Source organism: Sapajus apella, unplaced genomic scaffold, assembly GCF_009761245.1.
Source record: "Sapajus apella isolate SASKATOON/1434 unplaced genomic scaffold, GSC_monkey_1.0 scaffold38, whole genome shotgun sequence".
Taxonomy (NCBI): Eukaryota; Metazoa; Chordata; class Mammalia; order Primates; family Cebidae; genus Sapajus; species Sapajus apella.
The window spans coordinates 12,454,779-12,475,364 of record NW_022436978.1 but is presented as its reverse complement, the minus strand read 5'-3'; the positions used below and the strand labels follow the sequence as shown (position 1 = coordinate 12,475,364).

Sequence of the window (20,586 nt, the reverse complement as noted above, 5' to 3'; positions counted from 1 at the left end):
GTAAATTGACTCTGTTGCCTAAATTCAGGCCCTCGTCCCTTTACATCTGAACAATTACCATGTTTTCCTACCTGGAATCCCTGCTCCTACTTTTTATAGCTTAGAGAGGTAATTTTTTTTTTAAAGGAATCAGATGATATTTATTCAGTTTGCTTTAAATTCTTCCATGGCTCCCCAAAGGTTTTAGGATATAGTTCAAATTTCTTAATTTATTAAGTTTTTTTTTTTTAAAAAAACTTTATCTTGCTTTTCTGCTTCATTGTATTAATATTTCTTGCCATTTTTTCTAACACATATTTTGCCCAATCATGGGGAACTTCTAGTAGGTCTTCAAATGCCAGTGGCTCCCAAAGCTCATTGCACTTGCAAATGCTGATTTTTCTCTTCATCCCTCCTTGTTCTGGCTAATTTCCTCTTTTGCTTGAACTCTCAACTCAGGCATCCTCTTTTGCAGAAATACATTTTTCCTGGTGCCCGTAGTTTATTTTGGTGCTTTGTCTGTAATTCCAGAGCACCTGGTACACATTTCTGCCAGTCAGTTAACACTCCACATCCTGGTTCTCATCTTTACTTTGCCTCCAAATACCCAGAGCCAGGGCAGCAAACAGCAGCCCAGGGACCAAAGTCATCCTGCCACCTGTTTTTGTAAATAAAGTTTTATTGGAACACAAGCATCCTCATTCGGTGTTCTCTATGGGTGATTTTGGATAAAAAGAACAGAGTTTAATTGTTGTGACAGAGTCTATATATTCCCCAAAGCTGAAATATTTACTCTTTGACCTTTTGCAGAAAATGTTTGCAGTCCCATTTCGTCCATTACTGTGCTCACTGTACCAAAATTCTTAGCCAGAGATGCCCAGGCCCTGAGGGAGAAAGTGAATCAAGATGTTGCAGAGGAGGAGTGTCAAGGGGAAAGGATAGTTGGATGATTCAGATACACAACCTAGGGGATCATGTTCCTACCCTACGCCACTGACAGTCATTCCATGTGTCCATATGAAACATTTCTTGTATATCATGAGATAGAGACTGTGTGTGTGTGTGTTTCAATCTTCTGGCTTACATGTCTAGCATGGTGACAGGCTATTAGAAGTAAAAACAAGTAAGTCAAAAAACAAACCCGAAAGCCAAGCTCACACAGAAACAATTGTTTGAAGGATACTGGGATATAATCAGAGGTCTAAGGCAGAGGTGAACACCCAGGTTTTGAAAAGACACAGCAATGATTCAGAGTAATGACTGTCATCAGGATCCAGCCTCTGTCTCATGTCTCTGCTGTTTCTCATCATGTCACCTTCATTTTTCCCTTTCACCATGGTCTTCTTCTAGCTGGCAAAAAGCATAGCCCACCACAGTTCCTGAGTTTTTCATTTTATAGTTTTTAGTTATTGATGAGCCTTTATCCTGACTTTCTCTTAGTCCCATATTCCAAAATCCTAAGTCCATTTACCATTGATGTGGTCAAGGGAGAGGGGTTAGGTGAGAAAATAGAAATGTTAGTGATACTTATGGATAAACTAAAGATAGGGGATGACCCAAGAAGGAAAGAGGAACTGTTCCAGAACAAGGGAGAGACAAAGAAATATGTGCCACCCACAGTAGCACTTAGGAGGTGCTTAATTGATGTATGTTGACTCAGTAAGTGAATAAAGAAGTTAACCTCTTTGAGTCTCTCCTTCTGTGAGATGAGAATACTGTCTACCTCACAGGTTTGTATTGACGATAAAGCACTAACTACAGGGCTTGGAAGGTAGTATATATTCAGTAAATGCCACCTAAATATCCTAGCAGTCATCTGGAATGGAATTGCAAAGGGAAATTAAGGGAGAATTTATTACAACAGTTTCTCTTTTAAAATTTGATCAGCAAGATTATCCAATTTTTTTTTTTTTAGATGGAGTCTTGCTCTGTCACCCAGGCTAGAGTGCAGTGGCACAATCTTGGCTCACTGCAACCTCTGCCTCCCGGGTTCAAGTGATTCTTCCGCCTCAGCCTCCCGAGTAGCTGGGATTACAGGTGGGCACCACCACAACCAGCTAATTTTTGTATTTTTAGTAGAGATGGGGTTTCATCATCTTGGCCAGGCTGGTCTCAAAGTCCTGACATCATGATCCACCCGCCTCAGCCTCCCAAAGTGCTAGGATTACAAGCATGAGCCACCATGCCCAGCCCCAATAAATTTTAATCAAACTATATGTCCCATCTTATCTTCTAATCATACTTAAGTCAACATAAATATTAGCCCAGGACTCTCGTTTGGCTCAGTCTGAGTTGGCACATTCCTTAAGGGAAACTGTAGTGTAACAGAACAAAGCCCTGATTTGCACCTATAAGAGACTATATTGATTTGTTCAGAGGATGAACAGAAACTGGAGGTTAAGAAACCCTGGCCTACTGATCAATATCTACTGATCAATATCTACTGCTTCATGAATTAAACTCCAGCTTCCCTCTTAACCAAACTAGCTCACACAACGTATACCCACATGAACTATTAATTCGTGCATTTTCTTGGATGTTCCTCCTTTCTTTGGACACTCTTGCTCTTTGTCTCATATTAAAATGCCTTCCTCTGCCCTGTTACCTTCACCTACATGACTCCTCAACCTTCAGTGTCTACTCTGACTCTGTAACTTTACTGACCCATCCCCATCAGCTCTGAGGAATCATGATTCAAGTTTTTCCAAGACCTCATACAAAACACTTTGGCACAAGCCAGGTACTTGGGTTCTTCTACCCTAATACTCTAACCAAACTGTTTCTTCTAAATGCATGCTGAGAAATGCTAAAGAGTTCCAATAAAATTTGTCTTCATGGCTCAGCAGTTTGTAGAAACCATTTATAGTTTACAAAGTTGTCTGTAACTCTCTGATGTTAGTGTTATTAAGGACATCCCACTCCTGATCAGAATTTCTAATTGATCAATACTTTGGAGAGATGAAACTTAACTTTTCCTGAGAATAATATCCTAAACTTTTCTGTTAGGGAGGGTTTTCTCAATGGTATGTCTTAGTGTTAGAAGAAACTTTAAAGGCTACTCATTACGTTGGTCCTGAAAAGCATCTGAATCTTTTCTATGTGGCCCTCAGAGGGAGTGTAATTTGTACTGAAATTTATGGCTTATTGACTTCCAGAGGAATACCTATTTCTTCACCCTGCCGTATTAGACGTCTCCCACCATTAGTTCTTTTTCATGCGTTTCATAGTTCATTTTGGCCCCCCTGCTAACTCACCACAGTAAGCCTCTCTGATACCAGCCTCAGCCTCTCTCTTAGAGACAGTCTAAGTTCCTCTTCGACTTATGACAGTTTGAGTACGTATGTGGTAGGTATGTGGGGTCAAGATAACATCTCCCTTATTTCCCCTTTTCTATCCCCAACAACCTTAGGAACTTCAACTGCTGGTTTGGGGTCTTTGTTTTTCCTTAGGATATATTCTGATCTACCAGTTTACTTTTTCTAATTCTTAATTTTAGCAAGCTGATTTCTCTTTGAAGCCTACAGAATAGAGGTTGTCAAAAGTGTCCTTCTGACACAATAATTACTAGGTATATAGGAATTAGAAGCTGACTTTGGATATGGAGACTTTCTAAATTGGAAACATTTTTGGAGATAGGAAATTCAGCCTAAGTAAAAACTAGTGTGTCCACTGGGGCATGTTGGGGTTGGGAAGGGAAAGTATCAGGAAAAGTAGCTAATGTATGCTGGGCTTAATACCTAGGTGATGGGTTGACAGAGGCAGCAAACCACCATGGCACACGTTTACCTGTGTAACACACCTGCACATCCTGCACATGTACCTGGGAACTGAAAATCAACAAAAAAAGAAAGAACCGAAAAAGAGATTATGCAATAAGAAAACAAAACAAAACAAAACAAAAAACTAGTGTGTCAATATTCACGATTGTTTTGGTCTATTCTCAAAGGCAGTATGAGATCATCATGATGACCATATGAACAAAAAACAGCAACAGCCGCCCTGGGCTTCTACTACCTTGAGGATGTCAAATGCGTTCAGTTCAAGGCCTTTGACTGTGCTTTCCCCTTTTCCCCATCCTAGGAATATTGCCTGCAACCCCATCCCTCCAAATTTTGCTCTGCCAACTTTTCATGCTTCAAATCTCTGAAAATCTTTTTAAAAAGTTTTCTGGCTGCCCCCGACCCCAGTCCTAATCTAAATTGGATCACCCATTATAATTTTGTGACACGCCTTTAAATTTTTCTCACATCAAGTATAAAAATTTTAATGGTGTATTTAGTGATACGATTATTTAGTGCCTGTCTTTTCCATCACGCTATAAATTTTGGGAAGCAATTCTGTCTGCTTTGTTTACTGTGGAATCCCCAGTGCTTGGCAGAGAACCTGGATTGTGTTGGTTGTTCACATAATATTTCCTGGATGATTGGCTGAATGAATAAATGACTATTACATTTGGAATAAATGTAATAAATGATTATCACATACTGTTTTTCTTCTTCTTTGCTTACATTTGTATATGACCTTGTGTTTTTCAAAGAATTTTCATGTTCCTGTAATTTTAGGTAGATAAGACTAATTACTATTGTCCCAATTTCCATCTGATGAACCTATGGCCCAGAGAAATGAAAAAACGAGCACAAACTCACATACTGGACGATGTGTGATGCCGCAGTTGGAGCTGAGACTACATGTTTACTCTTAGACTAGTGCTCTTTCTGTTAGTAATTTAATAAACAAAATTAGAGTCTCTTAAAAGATAGTTTAAGTGCACGTAATGTGATTTTTTTTTAATCTTGGAAGAAATAGTATTTGTTCTTTTGGAAGGTTCTAGTTAAAATAGAGTACCCTGACCTTTTAAACAGAATTTTACTTTTTAGAGCAGTTTTAGGTTCACAACAAAATTGAGCTGAAGGTAGAGAGATTTCCCATTTACCTCCTGCAATCTCCTGACTGTAATGGCTTGTTTTCCTTAGGTGACCTATTATGTAGGGGAATGTGAAGAGGGGATCTCATTTAATCCCATTTTTGGGGTGCCTTCGGGACCTCAGACAGCCTACATGTAATATATCTTGCTTAAAGGCAGAAAATATTTTTGCATCTGAACACATTTATATATTTTCTTGTGACAGAAATTAGTAGAAATTAAAATACTAGTTTTTGTCAAAAGAGTGGCTCAAAAAAGTCAAAATTCTTTCAAAAATACGTTTGGCTTCATACATGTCTAACACAAATTGTCTTTTTTCCTATTGATTTACCTCATTGTACTAGTTGTTGCCTTTACAGTAACATATGGAAAAAAGGCAATACAGCATCATTCCCTCACAGAAATTTCACCCCTTAGCCTTTTCGTTTTCATATTGAATCATATCAATTTTTTATGTTATTTCAAATTGGTAGGATCTGTAGTTCGTTCACCTGCATCCAGAAAATCATAAGATCCTATTACAGTTACAGTAGCACAAACCTGCTTTAAATGAAAAAAATGTGTGTTATCACTAAGTTTTTTACTAAATTGACATATAATTTTAAAAGCATTATTTACATTGTACCCTATCTCTCTGATTTATCTCTCAGGGTATAGAGTTCTTAAATATGGTATCATTTATTTCTATCTCTCTATGGAATCATCCAGGCTTTGACTCATTATAGAAGAGAAATTTCTTATAATGAAGTATTTTTTCTCACTTCCTTGAAAATAAAAATTTCATAGAATTATAAGGTCATATGGTAACAAGAGATTTTATGGGCCATTTAAACCAACTCTCTTTGAATCCCCTGTGGATACACCACCCAAAGTCATATCTTTGCTACTTGGATACTTTGTAAAATGGGGAGGTCACCACTTCACTTTAACTGTATGCCCACAGGGATAAACCAGGTTGGCTGCCTATCCAAATAGGTATGGTTCCTTTAACCCCCCAGTAAATATGGGACTTTATTTATATCTGAACAGTATGCCCAAGCTTCCTTGAATCCTGGACATCTGGAGAATGTGCTCTGCAATTGGAGCCAATCTGCGATTGTTTAGACTGTCTGGAAGAAAGGCAGGCTGACTTCATTTGGAGCTGGAAGCAGAGGCAAGCTGACAGCAACTTATAGAACATGGAGATTCCTGGCTAGCTGCTTGCTAGAAAGAAAATGTTTTAAGTGAACTTAGGTTTCCAGATGTCCCTCTAAAAAGTACGTAATTGTCATGACAGAAGATGAAAAAAGGAGAATGTGTAGTATGTGAATTAATTACTCTTTTTCCCTGATTAATTTTTACTTAACATTTGGCAGCACCATTTCCATAAATTTTATTTTTTAGAATCTGTGTGTTTTTTTTTTTTTTTTGCATCAGAACAACTGTACCGAATGCTGATAGACCTACAGCTTTTCTTAGTAAGATTTTCATGCGCATTTTTTCACTTAGTTCACACATTATTCCATACACTAAAAATTCTTTCTGTTTCTGCTTTCTGAATAAAAGCATAATTTTATAACATAATTTCAACAATATCAAATCAATAACCAACATTTATGTACCTTATGAAACAGGATAGTTCACTCAAGTATTTCAATCTTCCCGTAAAAGAGAGTGCAATGAAGGTAGCGCCTTTAAATTTTTTTTAATCAGGTGAGGTGGAACTGCATTTTAAGACACCAGTCTGTTTTTCCTACCAGTGTTTCCATCTTGCTTTGCTCTCCCTGCACTCCTGTAGTTAACTCTGTGCTTGATTGCCTCAGGGGAGGCAGGAAAAGGGCTGAACTCAGAAATAGCCTGCTTGTCTTTCTGACATTTGTCATGAAGAAACCTAAGCCCTTAGGGGAACTTAGAGCGTTTTTTGGAGAAGGTAAAAGTTGGCATTTAAGGGTAAAGACAAAGTATTTTGGTCAGAAACAAGCGGAGGAGAGAGCAGAGTTTTCGTTTGGGCTGTGTGGGAGACAGAGCAGAGAGAGGGAAGGAAAAGAAGAGGAAGGGATGAATGAAATGGATGAATGAAAGACCTCTGTGGTCCAGAGGAAGAAGGATTCTGCCTCTGCTTTACAGCAGCGTGATGGAACATCAGCAAGATCCTAAAGAAGAAATGACTGTCTAGTGTATGTAGTGCAATGACAAAATTGATACACAGTAGCCTTGAAAGAGTGACATGGGAACAATGGGAATTACCTGCAGTTACCAGATATAAGGAGTCATATGTCCTGGGACAATAGATGCAGCAACATGTGTGAACCTATGGCTATTGATCCCTTGCAACCTGTGCTCCCACCATCCTACTTCATAGTTAATGGCATAAATTTTGGAGACCCAGGGATAAAAGATAATTCTCAGGAAGAATTGAAGATAAGTTTGTCCGCCAATCCAACAGAATAGAAACTCAGGAAAAAATATTACAATGAATTATAGAAAATGAACGTGTATAATACATCTAAGTGTGTTTACTGAAAGGCACACTTGCTTACAATCAAGAACTATTTTTCTTCCCCCCACCCCACTTGAATTCAGGTAAAATATACATACATTCCAATTTAGTACATAATTCTATGGGTTTTTGCAAACACCCGGTCTTGTAACAACCACCATAATCAACATGTAAAACATTTCTCTCACTCCTCCAGATTCTCCAGTGTTCCTTTGTAGTTAATCACCCTCTCCTGGCAACCATTGATCTGTCTTTGCCCCTTTTGCGAAAATGTCAGAAATTGAATCTGATACAGTATTAAGCCTTTTATGTCCTAGCCTTCTCTGAATAATGCATTTGTAATTCATTTACGTTGCATGTATCCGCAGTTTGCTCCTTTTTATTCCTGAGTAGTATTTGATTGTATGCATGTACCACAGCTGTTTCCAGTTTTTGGTGGTTGCAAATAAAGCTGCTATGAACATTTGCATACAGGATTTTGTGTGAATATAGGTTTTCATTTCACTTGGGTAGAAACCTACAAGTGGGATTGCTGCATTGTGTAGTATATGTTTAACTTAAAAGGTACTGCCAAATCAATTTCCATGGAGGCTGTAACAGTTTACATTCTCATCACCAATGAATGAGGAGTTCTAGTTGCTCCACTTTGTAGTGCCAGTTTAAATAAATGTGTTATGCTAAGCGTGTGACAGTATCTCATCATGGCTTTAATTTTCATGGCTGATTTACCATTTTTATATTTTCTGTTTAAGTGCTTGTCCACTTTTAAATTCGTTTTTAATTGTTGAATTTTTAGACTTCCTTTTCTATTCTGGTTACAAGTCCATGTTAGACACATCATTTGGAAATGCTTTCTCCCAGTCTGTGCTTTGTATTATCTTCCTATCTGTATCATTTCAAGAGCAAAAGCTTTTATGTTTGATTAGGTAAAATATGTAAAAAAAATTTTTTGGCTTAGACTTTTGATGTCCTATCTAAGAACTCTTTGCTTATTTCACTGTTACAAAAATTTTTGGTATTTTTTTAAATTCTGCTTTTTCTTCTGGAAGTTTTCTAATTTTTACACAGAAGTTTTATAATTCTAGGTTTGTGATCCAATTTCAGTTAAGTTTTTATAAGGCAGAAAGTCTGTATCTAGGTGTTTTGTTTTGCTTTGTGTAAATGGGCTTTCATTGTTCCAGAAACATTTATTGTAAAGGCCACCTTTTCTTTATTGAATTTCCTTTGCATCTTTATTGAAACTCGGTTTTCCACGTGTAGATCTGCTTTTGGAGTTTTCATTGTGTTCTTCTATATTGTGTTCTAATATATATACATATATATATATGTATATATACACACATATTAGATATATAAAATAATAGATATAATAATTATATAATAGATATATAAAACCTTTCTCTAATGTCAACTCATTTGACTATTATAGCTTCTAAGTAAGCCTGGAAGTTAAGCAGTGTTAGTCTTCCTACTTTGGTTTTGCTTTTGAAAATGTTTCAGCTATTCTTTTTTCTTTGCCTTTCTTTGCAAATTTTAGTATCAGCCTGTCAATTTCTAAGAAAAAAATCCTACTGGAATTGCATTGCATCTGTAGGTTAATTTAGGGGAAATTAACAAATTAATGATGTTGAGTCATCTGATCCATGAACACAGTATATATATTCTTTTATTTAGGTCTTCTTTGATTTCTTTTATCAGTATTTTGTAGTTCTCAGTATAAAGGTCTTAGAGATATTTTGTAAGATTTGCACATAAATACTTCAGGCTTTTTGTTGCTATTGTAAATAATGCTTTCAAATTTTAATTTTCAAGTGTTCATTCCTACTTATAATGGTCCAACTTACAATTTTTCAACTTTATGATGAGTTTATCAAGATTTAGCTTCATCATAAGTTGGGAAGCTTCTTATTCATGATAGGGTTATAATTTCTACTGAATGTGTATTGCTTTCACACCATCATAATATAAAAAAATCTTGTCTAATCATTGTTAGTCAGGGACCATCTGCTGTGTTGCCAGCATTAAATGAATTTTCAACTTATGATGCTTTTTAAAAAAATTATAATAGATATTTCAGGATGTAACTTCACCGTAAGTTGAGAAGCATTTGTATACAGAAATATGATTGCCCATGTATCCTTCACCTTTGCTAAATATACTTATCAGTCCCAGTAGCTTCCTAAAGTATGTTTTTGAGATTTTCTCTTTGGCAATCATGTTACCTGTGAATCAAGACTATTTTATTTCTCATTTTCCTACTTGTATTCTTTTCTTTTTCTTGCCTTTTTGCACTGGCTTGGACTTTCAGTACATTGTTGAATAGCAATAGTGTGGACATCTTTGCCTTGATTCTGGTCTTGGGGGAAAGCACTCAGTCTTTCATCATTTAATATTATCTTAACTCTTTTGATGGTGCCCTTCATATGGCTGTGGAAATTCCCTTTTATTCCTAGTTTTCTGGGAGTTTTTAATCATAAATGAATGTCAGATTATGTCAAAGGGGTTCTCTGCATCTATGGCGATGATCATTTGGTTTTTTCTTTTGTATTCTGTTGATATGAATTACACTAAGTGATATTTGAATATTGAACTGGCTTTGCACTTTTGGGACCAAATCTACCTAGTCATGATGTGCTATGCTTTTTATGCGCTATTGGATTTTATTTGCTAGTACTTTTTAAAAATTTTTGCATCTATGTTTGTGAGATACATTGGTCTATAATTTTATCTCTTGGTATGGTTTTGGCATCCAGGTAATGCTAGCCTTGTAAAATTCATTGAAAAGTGTTCCCTTCTATATTATTGGAGAATTTGTATAGAATTGGTATTGTTTCTTAGTCAATAATTTTTTTATGATAAAAAGGAAAGCCAGATATTTAATCATATTAAAATTTTTACTTTGCTATTCAGGCAGCTGAAGTGCCAGAACCCCTTATTACATGAGGAAACTTCTATGAAGATAATTTTACTGTGGGGTGTTTTGAGGGTAACTAGTGAATGCAGCTTCATGTCACCAGCTCTAGAGCAATCTCCGTTGATGTTAGATGGAAGGAAACCAACATGTTGGGCATAGATGTTGAGCCAGGCACCTAGATGCTGTGTGTTTAGGGTACTTTTTATGCTTAAAATCTTCAAAATAATTTGTTAATATTATAACAATTTCATAGGTGAGAAAATAATGCTTTATAAAAATTTAGGTAATTTTCCTCTTACACGAACTGGCCAAGTGATAGCACTATACTTTAACAAACACCTGAGTATTATTTTCTGATTTTAAAAATAATGTAGAATGGTTATAAAAGTTTAAATAAAAAATAAAATATATAATTTTACCATCTAGAGGCTTCTGGTCTTACTTCCACATGCAACAACATAGTTTTCAGAGGTATTAAATTGGAAGATTTAAAAATAATTTTTATTATGCTTTTCATCACCCTTTCCCAATCATTCAGGCACTAGAGATAACTTTTTCTTTTCTTTTTTTTATTTTTAGAGACCCAGACTTTTAAAATTTTATTTTATTGTTTGTTACCCAGACTGGAGTGAAGTGGCACTATCTTGGCTCACTGTAGCTTTGAACTCCTGGACTTGAGATCCTCCCACCTAGGTCTTACAAGTAGCTAGGACCATAGGCATGTGCTACCACACTCACTTAGTTTATTTTTACTTTTTGTGGAGAGTGGCTTTCACTTTGTTGCCCTGGCTGGTCTTGAACTCCTGGCCTCAAGCAATCCTCTTTTCTCAGCTCCCAAAGTGTTAGGATTACAGACATGGGCCACTGTGCCCAGCTAAAGAAAAAAGTTTTCATAATTGTTGCCATTGGTTAAGAATGATACAGAGGGAAAAAAAAATAGTGCTATTTCCAAATGTTAAGTTCCAAATAAGTTCTAGCTCTTGAAAGCCAAAGGCAAGGACAATAGTTAGAAAAAGTATAGTGCATGTGTGTTTTAATTTCAACTCTCTTCTTTAAATAACCATAGCCAAAGTCTAGATCATTCAGGTCATTGGTTTGTTTTGTTGTTGTTGCTTTTTTTGTTTTTGAGATGGAGTCTCTCTCTTGTCACCCAGGCTGGCGTGCAGTGATATGATCTTGTCTCACTGCAAACTTCGCCTCCTCGATTGAAGCAATTCTCCTGCCTCAATTTCCCAAGTGGCTGGATTACAGGCATGTACCACCATGCCTGGCTAATTTTTGTATGTTTAGTAGAGAGAGGGTTTCACCATGTTGGCCAGGCTGGTCTCAAACTCCTGACCTCAGGTGATCTGCCCTCCTTGGCCTCTCAAAGTGCTGGAATTAAAGGAGATCATTGGTTTTATTTCACAAATGACATATAGGGTAAGAGTTCACCCATACACACCCCCAAATTCCTTCCAAATAATAATTTTCCCAGCCACAGGGATGATGAGGACTAGCAATGCTAATACTAGATGCAGGCTTGGCCTATGTCTTTGAGATGGAGCCCAGTATCCCATTTCTACATTGTCTAATATTTTAATCCTGTCACTTGGTCCAGAAAGGTGGGTAATAGAAATGCTATATACATGAGTAGTATTTAAAGGTTAAATAGTTTGTTAACTGGCTTAGTCAGTTACAGCCCTGAGGGATGGCAAGACTCATAGAGAATCTCAACTACAACAGGACTGTGAACTACAGCTGTGTCTGTAAGAAGACAGAAAGAGAGCTCTACTCCTACTGTATCTCTTTTAGAATATAAAGTAGGATTTTCTGTTTTTACAGAAGTAAAGGGAAGAGGGCAGTTACCCTTGTTTTATTTCACCCCCTATTGAAGAGACTTGATCCCAGGACACACAAGTGCTCTGCCAGGTAGCAGCTTGTGGTTGTATTGTTCAGCTTTGCTTAAGGCAGAGTCAATGTGTTCAATTCAGGGAGTGGAGCACAAAACCTGAGAAGGAAGAAGAAGCCATTTTCTATGTAGTAAAACAGTTTTTAAAATTTTTGTCAATTCTGGAATTATTTCTCAAATGGATCCGAATTTGAGAGAAGAGAGGAGTGTTATTTATTGCCTCCCACCGTAAACTTCAACATATTGGTGCATGGACTGAAAACCTTAAGAAATAGTCCCAAGTGCTGATGTTTGCAGGCTGAAATCTAGGAGAAGTTGAGCCTCCCACAGTAACTAGGGCAGTAGGTATAGGCTTTGATAATTTTATAGGCCAAACTCTTTTGGGTATTTGACCTTACTGATTGGCAAGGTTTTGCTTTTGTAGCTGGATTTTCACTGGTCCAAAAAAGGTACAGATTTGTCTTGTAGAGCTGTGTTTTATTATGCAGACCTTTAAAAATTAGTGGTTGTCTAATGGCCCTTACACAATGTCTTCTGCCAGGATTGTAGACCTGGGCTTTAAACTACAAAAAAACAAGACTGTGTTCCACAGTGTTACAGGGAATGAGACATGGTCTCTAAATTGTATTAGGTATTATTAACAGTTAGCATAAGGTCCACCTGCCAAAATTCTGTTACTCTTTGTCTTCTTTGGAATTGCATTCAGTATGGAGGCCAAGGAGAGAAATAAGAAGGTCTAAATATTATTATCTCTCTTTTTCTCTGTGAGACTTCTTGGGCAGGTTCCTTCTTTTAATCTACGAATAATTTTTTAAAAATCCCTTTTACAAATGTTTGTCAGGGAAATGTAAATTGAAACCATGATGAGATACCAACCATACCCAATAGAATGGCTCGTATATAAAAAAAAAAAAAGCACAAAAAACAAAAAAACAGAACATAACCACTGTTGGCAAGGATGTGGATAAGTTGAAACCCTTGCATGCTGTTGGTGGAAATGTAAAATGGTATAGCCAATATGGACAACAGTACGGTGGTTTCTCAAAAAATTCCAAATAGTATTACCATATGAGCCAGCAATTCTACTTCTGGACATATGCTCCAAAGAATTGAAAGCAGGGTCTCAAAGAGATATTTTTACACCCATGTTCATAGCAGCATTATTCACAATAGCCAAAAGGTAGAAGCAACTCAGTGTTCACTGACACATCAACAATTTGTAACATACATGTACAACAGAATAGTATTCAGCCTTAAAAAGGAAAGGAATTCTGACATTTGCTATGACATGCATGAACGTTAGTGACATTCGAAGTGAAATAAACCAGTCACAAAAAGACAAATACTGTATGATTCTACTTATATGAGGTACCTGAAGTAGACATATTCATAGAGATAGAAAGGGGAATGGTGATGGACAGTGCCCTAGAAAAGGGATGAATGAGGAGTTGTTTAATGGGTGTAGAGTTTTAGTTTTCAAGATAAAAAGAGTTTTGGAGATTGGTTGTAGAACAATGTGAATGTACTTAATTAAAAGTGATAAAGATGGTACATTTTATGTTACATGTATTTTGCCCCAATTAAAAATACAAGTAATGAAAAGTACTAAAACAATCTTTCTCAAAGAGAAGTTAAACTTGGCTGTATCCCCTTTACTTTTCATACCAGCTTGCCTGTCCTCCAAGATCTTTGCTTTAAGAAAGTCTCTTTCTCCAGTTTAAATGATCTCACTTCCTCTACCTGAGGCAAAGTATCTTGCAAATACTTTATTGGGAGGTAATCTCAGGGAAGGGAGAGTGATGAAAAAGAGGGTAAAGAGGAAAAAAAGGTAAGCATATGTAAGGTGGCACATTACTGAATTGGCCAAGTGTTCATAACAAATCGTGAGTGGTTGCTCAATTATGTGATACATAACTGGAAGGATGTGGGAAGACAGATCTCTTTGCCAGTGCCTTTCCACCACCTGTTGCTCAGTAGTTAAAATTCTCATTATAGGGAGTTTATTCTCTCACACTTCCAGTTATATCACCTGGCCCCTCAAAAGGGACAGTCCCTGGGGAAGCAGGGTTTCATGCCCTGTGGTTTAGGACTTCAACCAAATATAAAAGTGATAGAAGAAACCACCACTTTTGTGGGTTCAAGCAGTGATATGGTTTGGCTGTATCCTCACCGAAATCTCATCTTGAATTATAATCTTCATAATCCCGTGTCATGGGAGGGACCCAGTGGGAGGTAATTAGATCATGGGAGCAGTTTCCCACATGCTGTTCTTGTAATAATGATAGAGTCTTATGAGATCTGTGGTTTTTTAAGCATCTGGTATTTCCCCTGCTTGTACTAACTCCATCCTGCCACCATGTGAAGAAGGTGCTTGCTTCTGCCTTCTGCCATGTTTCTAAGTTTCCTGAGGCCTCCCAGCCACGCGAACTGTGAGTCAATTAAACCTCTTTCCTTTATAAATTACTCAGTCTCAGGTATGTCTTCATAGCAGTGTGAGAATAGACTATACAGTCTGTTCTGGCTAGTGGGGTGCTGCTTTAAATATACCCAACAATGTGGAAGTGATTTTGGAACTGGCTAACAGGCAGAGATTAGAACAGTTTGGAGGGCTGAGAAGAAGACAGGAAGATATGCAAGGTTTGTAACTTCCTAGAGACTTGGAGAGCTCAGAAGACAGGGAGGTGTGGTTTGGAACTTTCTAGAGACTTGTTGATTGGCATTGACCAACATGCTGATAATGATATGAAGTTTAAGCTGAGATGGTCTCAGATGGAGATGAGGAACTTGTTGGGAGCTGAAGCACAGGTCACTTTTGCTATGCAAAGAGAGTGGCTGCATTCTGCCCCTGCCCTAGAGATCTGTGGAACTTTGAACTTGAGAGAGATGATTTAGGGCATCTGGCAGAAGAAATTTCTAAGTGGCAGACCATTCAAGAGGAAGCCCAGAGCATAAAAGTTTGGAAAACTTGCAGTCTGACAATGTGATAGAAAAGAAAACCCCATTTTCTGGGGAGAATTTCAAGTTGGCTGCCGAGAGTTACATAGGTATCAAGGAGTCAAATGTTAATCACCAAGACAATGAAGAAAATGCAGGGCTTGTCAGAGACCTTCACAGCAGCCCCAGGCATCACAGGCCTGGAGGCCTAAGAAGGAAAAATGATTGTATTAGGCTGGGCCTAGGGTCCCCCTGCAGCCTTGAAACTTGGTGCCTGTATCCCAGCTGCTTCAGCCCCAGCTGTGGCTAAAAGGGGCCAATGTACAGCTCAGGCCATTGCTTCAGAGAGTGCAAGTCCCAAGTCCCAAGCCTTGGCAGCTTCCATGTGGTGTTGGTCCTGTGGGTATACAGAAGTCAAGAAGTGAGATTTGGAAATCTCTGTCTAGATTTCAAAGGATGTATGGAAATGCCTGGATGTGCAGAAGCAGAATCCTCATGGAGAATCTCTGATACAGCAATGTGGAAGGAAAATGTGGGATCAGAGCCCCCATGCAGAGTCCTCACTGGGGTACTGCCTAGTGGAGCTTTGAGAAGAGGGACACCATCCTGCAGACCCGAGAATAGGAGATCCATATACAGCTTTCACTGTGTGCCTGGAAAAGCCATCAATACTCAATGCCAGCCCATGAAAGCAGCTGGTAGAGGGGACTGTACTTCACAAAGCCACAGGGGCAGAGTTGCCCAAGGCCACATTGTGGGAGACCACCTCTTGCATTACCATGACCTGGATACAAGACCTGGATTAAAAGATAACTTTGAAGTTTAATGACTGCCTTACAGGATTTTAGACTTGCATAGGGCCTCTAGCCCCGTTGTTTTGGCCAATTTTTCCCATGTAGAATGGGTGTATTTTCCCAATGCCTATACCCTCATTTGTCTAGGAAGTAACTAACTTGCTTTTGATTTTACAGGCTCATAGGTGGAAGGGACTTACCTTGTCTCAGAAGAGACTTTGGACTTGAACTTTTGGATTAATGCTGGAATGAGCTAAGACTTTGGATGACTGTTGGAAGGGCATGATTGTATTTTGAAATGTGAGGACATGAGATTTGGGAGGGCTGGGGCAGATTGATATTGTTTGGCCCTGTGTCACCACCCAAATCTCACCTTGAATTGTAATAATCTCGACATGTTATGGGAGGAACTCAGTGGGAGGTAATTAAATCATGAGGGCAGCTACCCCTATGCTGTTGTTGTGACAGTAAATGAGTTCTCATGAGATCCGATGGTTTTATAAGGAGCTTTTCCCCCTTTGCTCAGCACTTCTCTCTCCTGCTGCCACGTGCAGAAGGACATGTTTGCTTCCCCTTCTGCCATGATTGTATGTTCCCCGAGGCCTCCATAGCCATGCTGAACTGTGAGCCAATTAAACCTCTTTCCTTTACAAATTATCCAGTCTTGGGTATATCTTTATTAGTGGTGTGAGAATGGACTAATACAAGTAGTTTCCAGTAATGGAGTCTGTCCACTGGAGCTGCTCTGGCTCCAGCCATGGCAGACACAATGGAGGCCATGTTAGCAGAAAAGGAGGTTCTGGGGATGGCAGTGGCATCTAGAGCACTCCATGAGCAAGTTGACAAGTGTCTGGAAGACGAGTGGTAACCTGTCATACCTGAGAGGGTATTATTAACTGTGTTCTAAAACACACACACACACACACACACACACACACACACACACACACACAGAGTCATGGCTCGATGAAAATATTGATCTAATATAACAGTGTGTTCAAAATGTGAAAATCCAGTGCTGAGATATGTGGACAAACCAGATTTGACTGAAAACAAATACAGTTGTAAAACACAGAATTCATGACTTTATAAGATTCACTTTGAGAAAATTTCTATATTAGCAAGAATAAGTAATTCTGTTATAACAAACAAACCCCAAATATCAGTATCTGTCAGGGGCAGTGACAATGACCACTATGTTAAGAATTCATTTTAAAATTAGTGTGGGGAGGCTGTGTTGTTTGCAATCCAGTGCTCAACTGTCTCAAAATGGGGTTGGGAGTTTTTAGAGCTTTACTATGCTGGTTGAAAGAAAACAGTTACATGATGTCTGGGGTTGCCACCACAGAAATTTCTAGATGTTAAAAAAAGGCAAGAAAATTGCTCTTTGAAGAATAGTAATTGAGAATATGCCCAAGTCAATCACCCCCACCTGCATTTATGGTAAATATCTTTGTTTCAATTAATCTAATGATAATATATTCTCACCAAGTTCTAAGATGTATAATCTGGACAAAGAGGCTCTCATACTAGAAAGGCCAAAAGATGTGAATCTTTGGGTCAGTGGTTCATTGAAGAATACTGACAAAAAAAAATGCTTATAATACTGTGTGGTGAGTGCTATGAGAAAGTCATGTGATATAGTGTACTTTGAATTCACATAAAAGGAACATCCAACCAGACTTTGAAGGCCTGGAAGGTTGTCCAGAGAAAAGTAATAACTAGGATTAATCCTAAAAGATGAGTGAGGGTTGATTGGCTAAATAAGGCTGAAGAGTCAAACTATTAAGAGGGCTCAGGAAATTTTGTCTAAATTATAGCTGAAAGGTAAACCTGGTAAACCTCGATCTGGGTCAAGAAATTTTGGTTTTGAAAATTTTCTAAGTTCTCCTCATGGTCACATACCCCATCTGAGCCCAGGTCTTGTTAGTTTCTCTGCAGTTTCAGAGGAATGTGCAGGAAACGGGAAAACTTAGATAAATAACAAAGCGTTTTATTCAATTAAAATTAAAGACATGTGTGGGAAAGCTAAAGGTAAATTATTAGATTGCATAGTACTACATTGAGCAAACATCTTTTGTCCCAGAATGTGGTAGGCAACATAAAGATACAGATCTATAATTTTTTATTTGCTTGGAGAATAAAACCAAAACAATTATAGAAAGAATTTAATTATGAAAGGCTTTTGTCAGTTAGGTAGATAAACCTGACAGTTTTTAGATTTGAGTGCCTGAAAAATCTCTGTAATAGGGCAAAAAATCTAATTTAGGTAACAGCTCTTGTGGCAGAGACAATGCCCTCTTTCACCACATCATTTCTTCTTCCTGGATACTCCAGAAGACAATTTTTCTCAGCCTCGTCGGGGTTAGGTTAAGACTGAGTTTTATGTGACTGAATTTTGGCCAATGGAATGTGAGCAAAAAGATGTATAAACTACTTCTAAGCTTGGGCTCTTAAAAATATCTCACATATTCTGTACCCCTCCTCTTTTTATGATGAATTGGGAAGACAAGATTGTCTATTTTGTAGCTAAAAAGCAGAAGCAACCTGAATCCTTGACTCATAGCTTAGAAGAACCACTGAGTAGAATCCATCTATATCAGACTATAATTGAACAGGAAGTAAATGCTTGTTGTGCTCAGCCGCTGGTATTTTTGGAATTATTTGTTCTTGAAGCAGAGCTTGATCTGTCCTGACAAATGCACTCTTCCTTCTGCAGGTTTCCCATGCTCTCTTTTGGACCTGAAGGGGGTCATTCGGACAATAAGGCTTGATAACTCCCTGGACTTAGGAAGCAAGAGAGCAGGAGTCAAGAAAAACTTTTGTGCTTTTTGGTTTCTGTAGAAAATATGATGGATTGAGATGAAAATTTTTAAAATAGACCTAATGAAGAAGAGCAGATTTGAGGAGTGAAGGTATGATTTTAAATTGGACATGTTATATTGAAAAGATATTTAGCCTTATATCATGCAGGAGGATTTTATAAATGCCTTTGAGGGAAAGCAGTGTTTTTATATGTTTAATTTTCTTTATTATCTAGTATTTATATACCATTTATATTTCTTAATGGGTTGGTTCCCTTAGCTGTCTGTGTGTTTGCATGTGTATATATTGTACACATGCTGCCTAGAATTGCTTTGAGTTGTCTGTATACTCACATGAAATATAAGTAGCTTGTTTAAATCACAATAGTATATTTATATTCCTTCTTTCCTTCACTTTCTCTCTGACATCTTTTCTGAATGTTTTTAGGCAGCATGTTCTTACTCTTTTTAAAGATATTTCTCATTAGGTAGATTGTAAAAGCCAACACCAAATGTTAAATCCAAGTTTGTTACACAAGCAGTTTGGAAGGTCAGAATGATCTCCACAAGATGCATACCAGAAGCTAACTCAATTTTTGATTTTCCCAAATGAGTTTTCTTGTGAAATCTGGTTTTCGCATCTCCCTAGGCTTTTCCCCAATGGCCTGCTTTTATATTTCAAAATATAACCGGGACAAAGTATTTTAGAAAAGTTATTGGTTTTAATTTATCTTTGAAATCTCGAATTTTTCCTGGGCATTTTTTCCTAGAAGAGTGTTTTGCATAGCATGGGTATTAAAGGAGTCTTTGTTGACTGGTTTAAAGATCTTAGTTAATTTGAGCTGGGAGAAAACGTAGAGATCATCTAGTCCAACCCTGTCCTTTTATTGTTGAGAAACAAAAGCCCAGAGAATTGAAAAGTCTTGGCCAATGTCACAAGGTTAGGCGTAGACCTGCTGCTACTACTAATGATGCTGCTCCTTTATTTATGTGCATACGTTGTCCGTTTCACAAAGCCATCATTTATGTCACTTGTTCCTACAATAGCTATGTGAGATAAGAAATGCAGAGATGATCAATCCTTTTGGTTTTTTAACCAACGAAAAAATTGAGGCCCAGAGGAACTAAGTCAAATAGTTAGATTATCTTACTCATTTATTACACACATATTGATTAAGCTCTTATTATGTGCCAGGCACTATTCTAGTTTTGTTCTAAAAACAGGCAAATGCGTGGTTCTCCTTGTATTAGGGAGAATGAGAGAGAAAACATTCTAATAAATAATAGCTGAAATGAGTGAGTTTGCTTTCTGACTTCAGTCCAGTGGTGTTTTTCTCTACATCTCTGCTGATTAATTAAAACAAATAACATATCTGGCGGATTGATTAATTCTTCTTTACTGAAGAGAAATAGCCCCTTTAAAGAATGTATTCTGTAAAGAATACAAAGCATTTTAGATGCAGCAATAAAAAGAGGGCTTTAGAGAGTTATATAATTTAATGTGCTCAAGAGAATATGGAGAAACATCAGTACATGTTCCCTTTCTCTCCAGCTTTGAGATTTATGACTGGTCTGTTACAATAATAATAACTGAATATTGGCGTAAGAAATATATTTGATTCAGTGGGTAACATTTGACAGCCTTAACTTGTGAAATGTAGAAAAGTTCTTGCAGGAAGCTCCGGCAGAATATGTAATATACAAGAAGGTATTCAGGGAACAGAAAAATGAAATCAAAGGAACCTGCTATCCAATCTGTTTCATTAAATATGAAAATTAAAATGCCTTAACAAAATGCTTTCTCTTCCTCTCTCCTCCCAACAAACAAAAGCTTTGGTAGGCAGCCTGAAATTGCTCATCAAGGAAA

At 37.6% G+C, this 20,586-nt stretch overlaps 1 long non-coding RNA gene across 1 annotated transcript; it reads left to right on the top strand.

The window, feature by feature from the left end:
- Positions 1-480: 480 nt before the first annotated feature.
- On the top strand, positions 481-16,118 carry LOC116564873. The gene is made up of 3 exons (XR_004275141.1): positions 481-496; positions 6,876-6,879; positions 15,943-16,118. It is a non-coding gene; the product is annotated as an uncharacterized LOC116564873 (long non-coding RNA).
- The last annotated feature ends 4,468 nt before the right edge of the window (positions 16,119-20,586 follow it).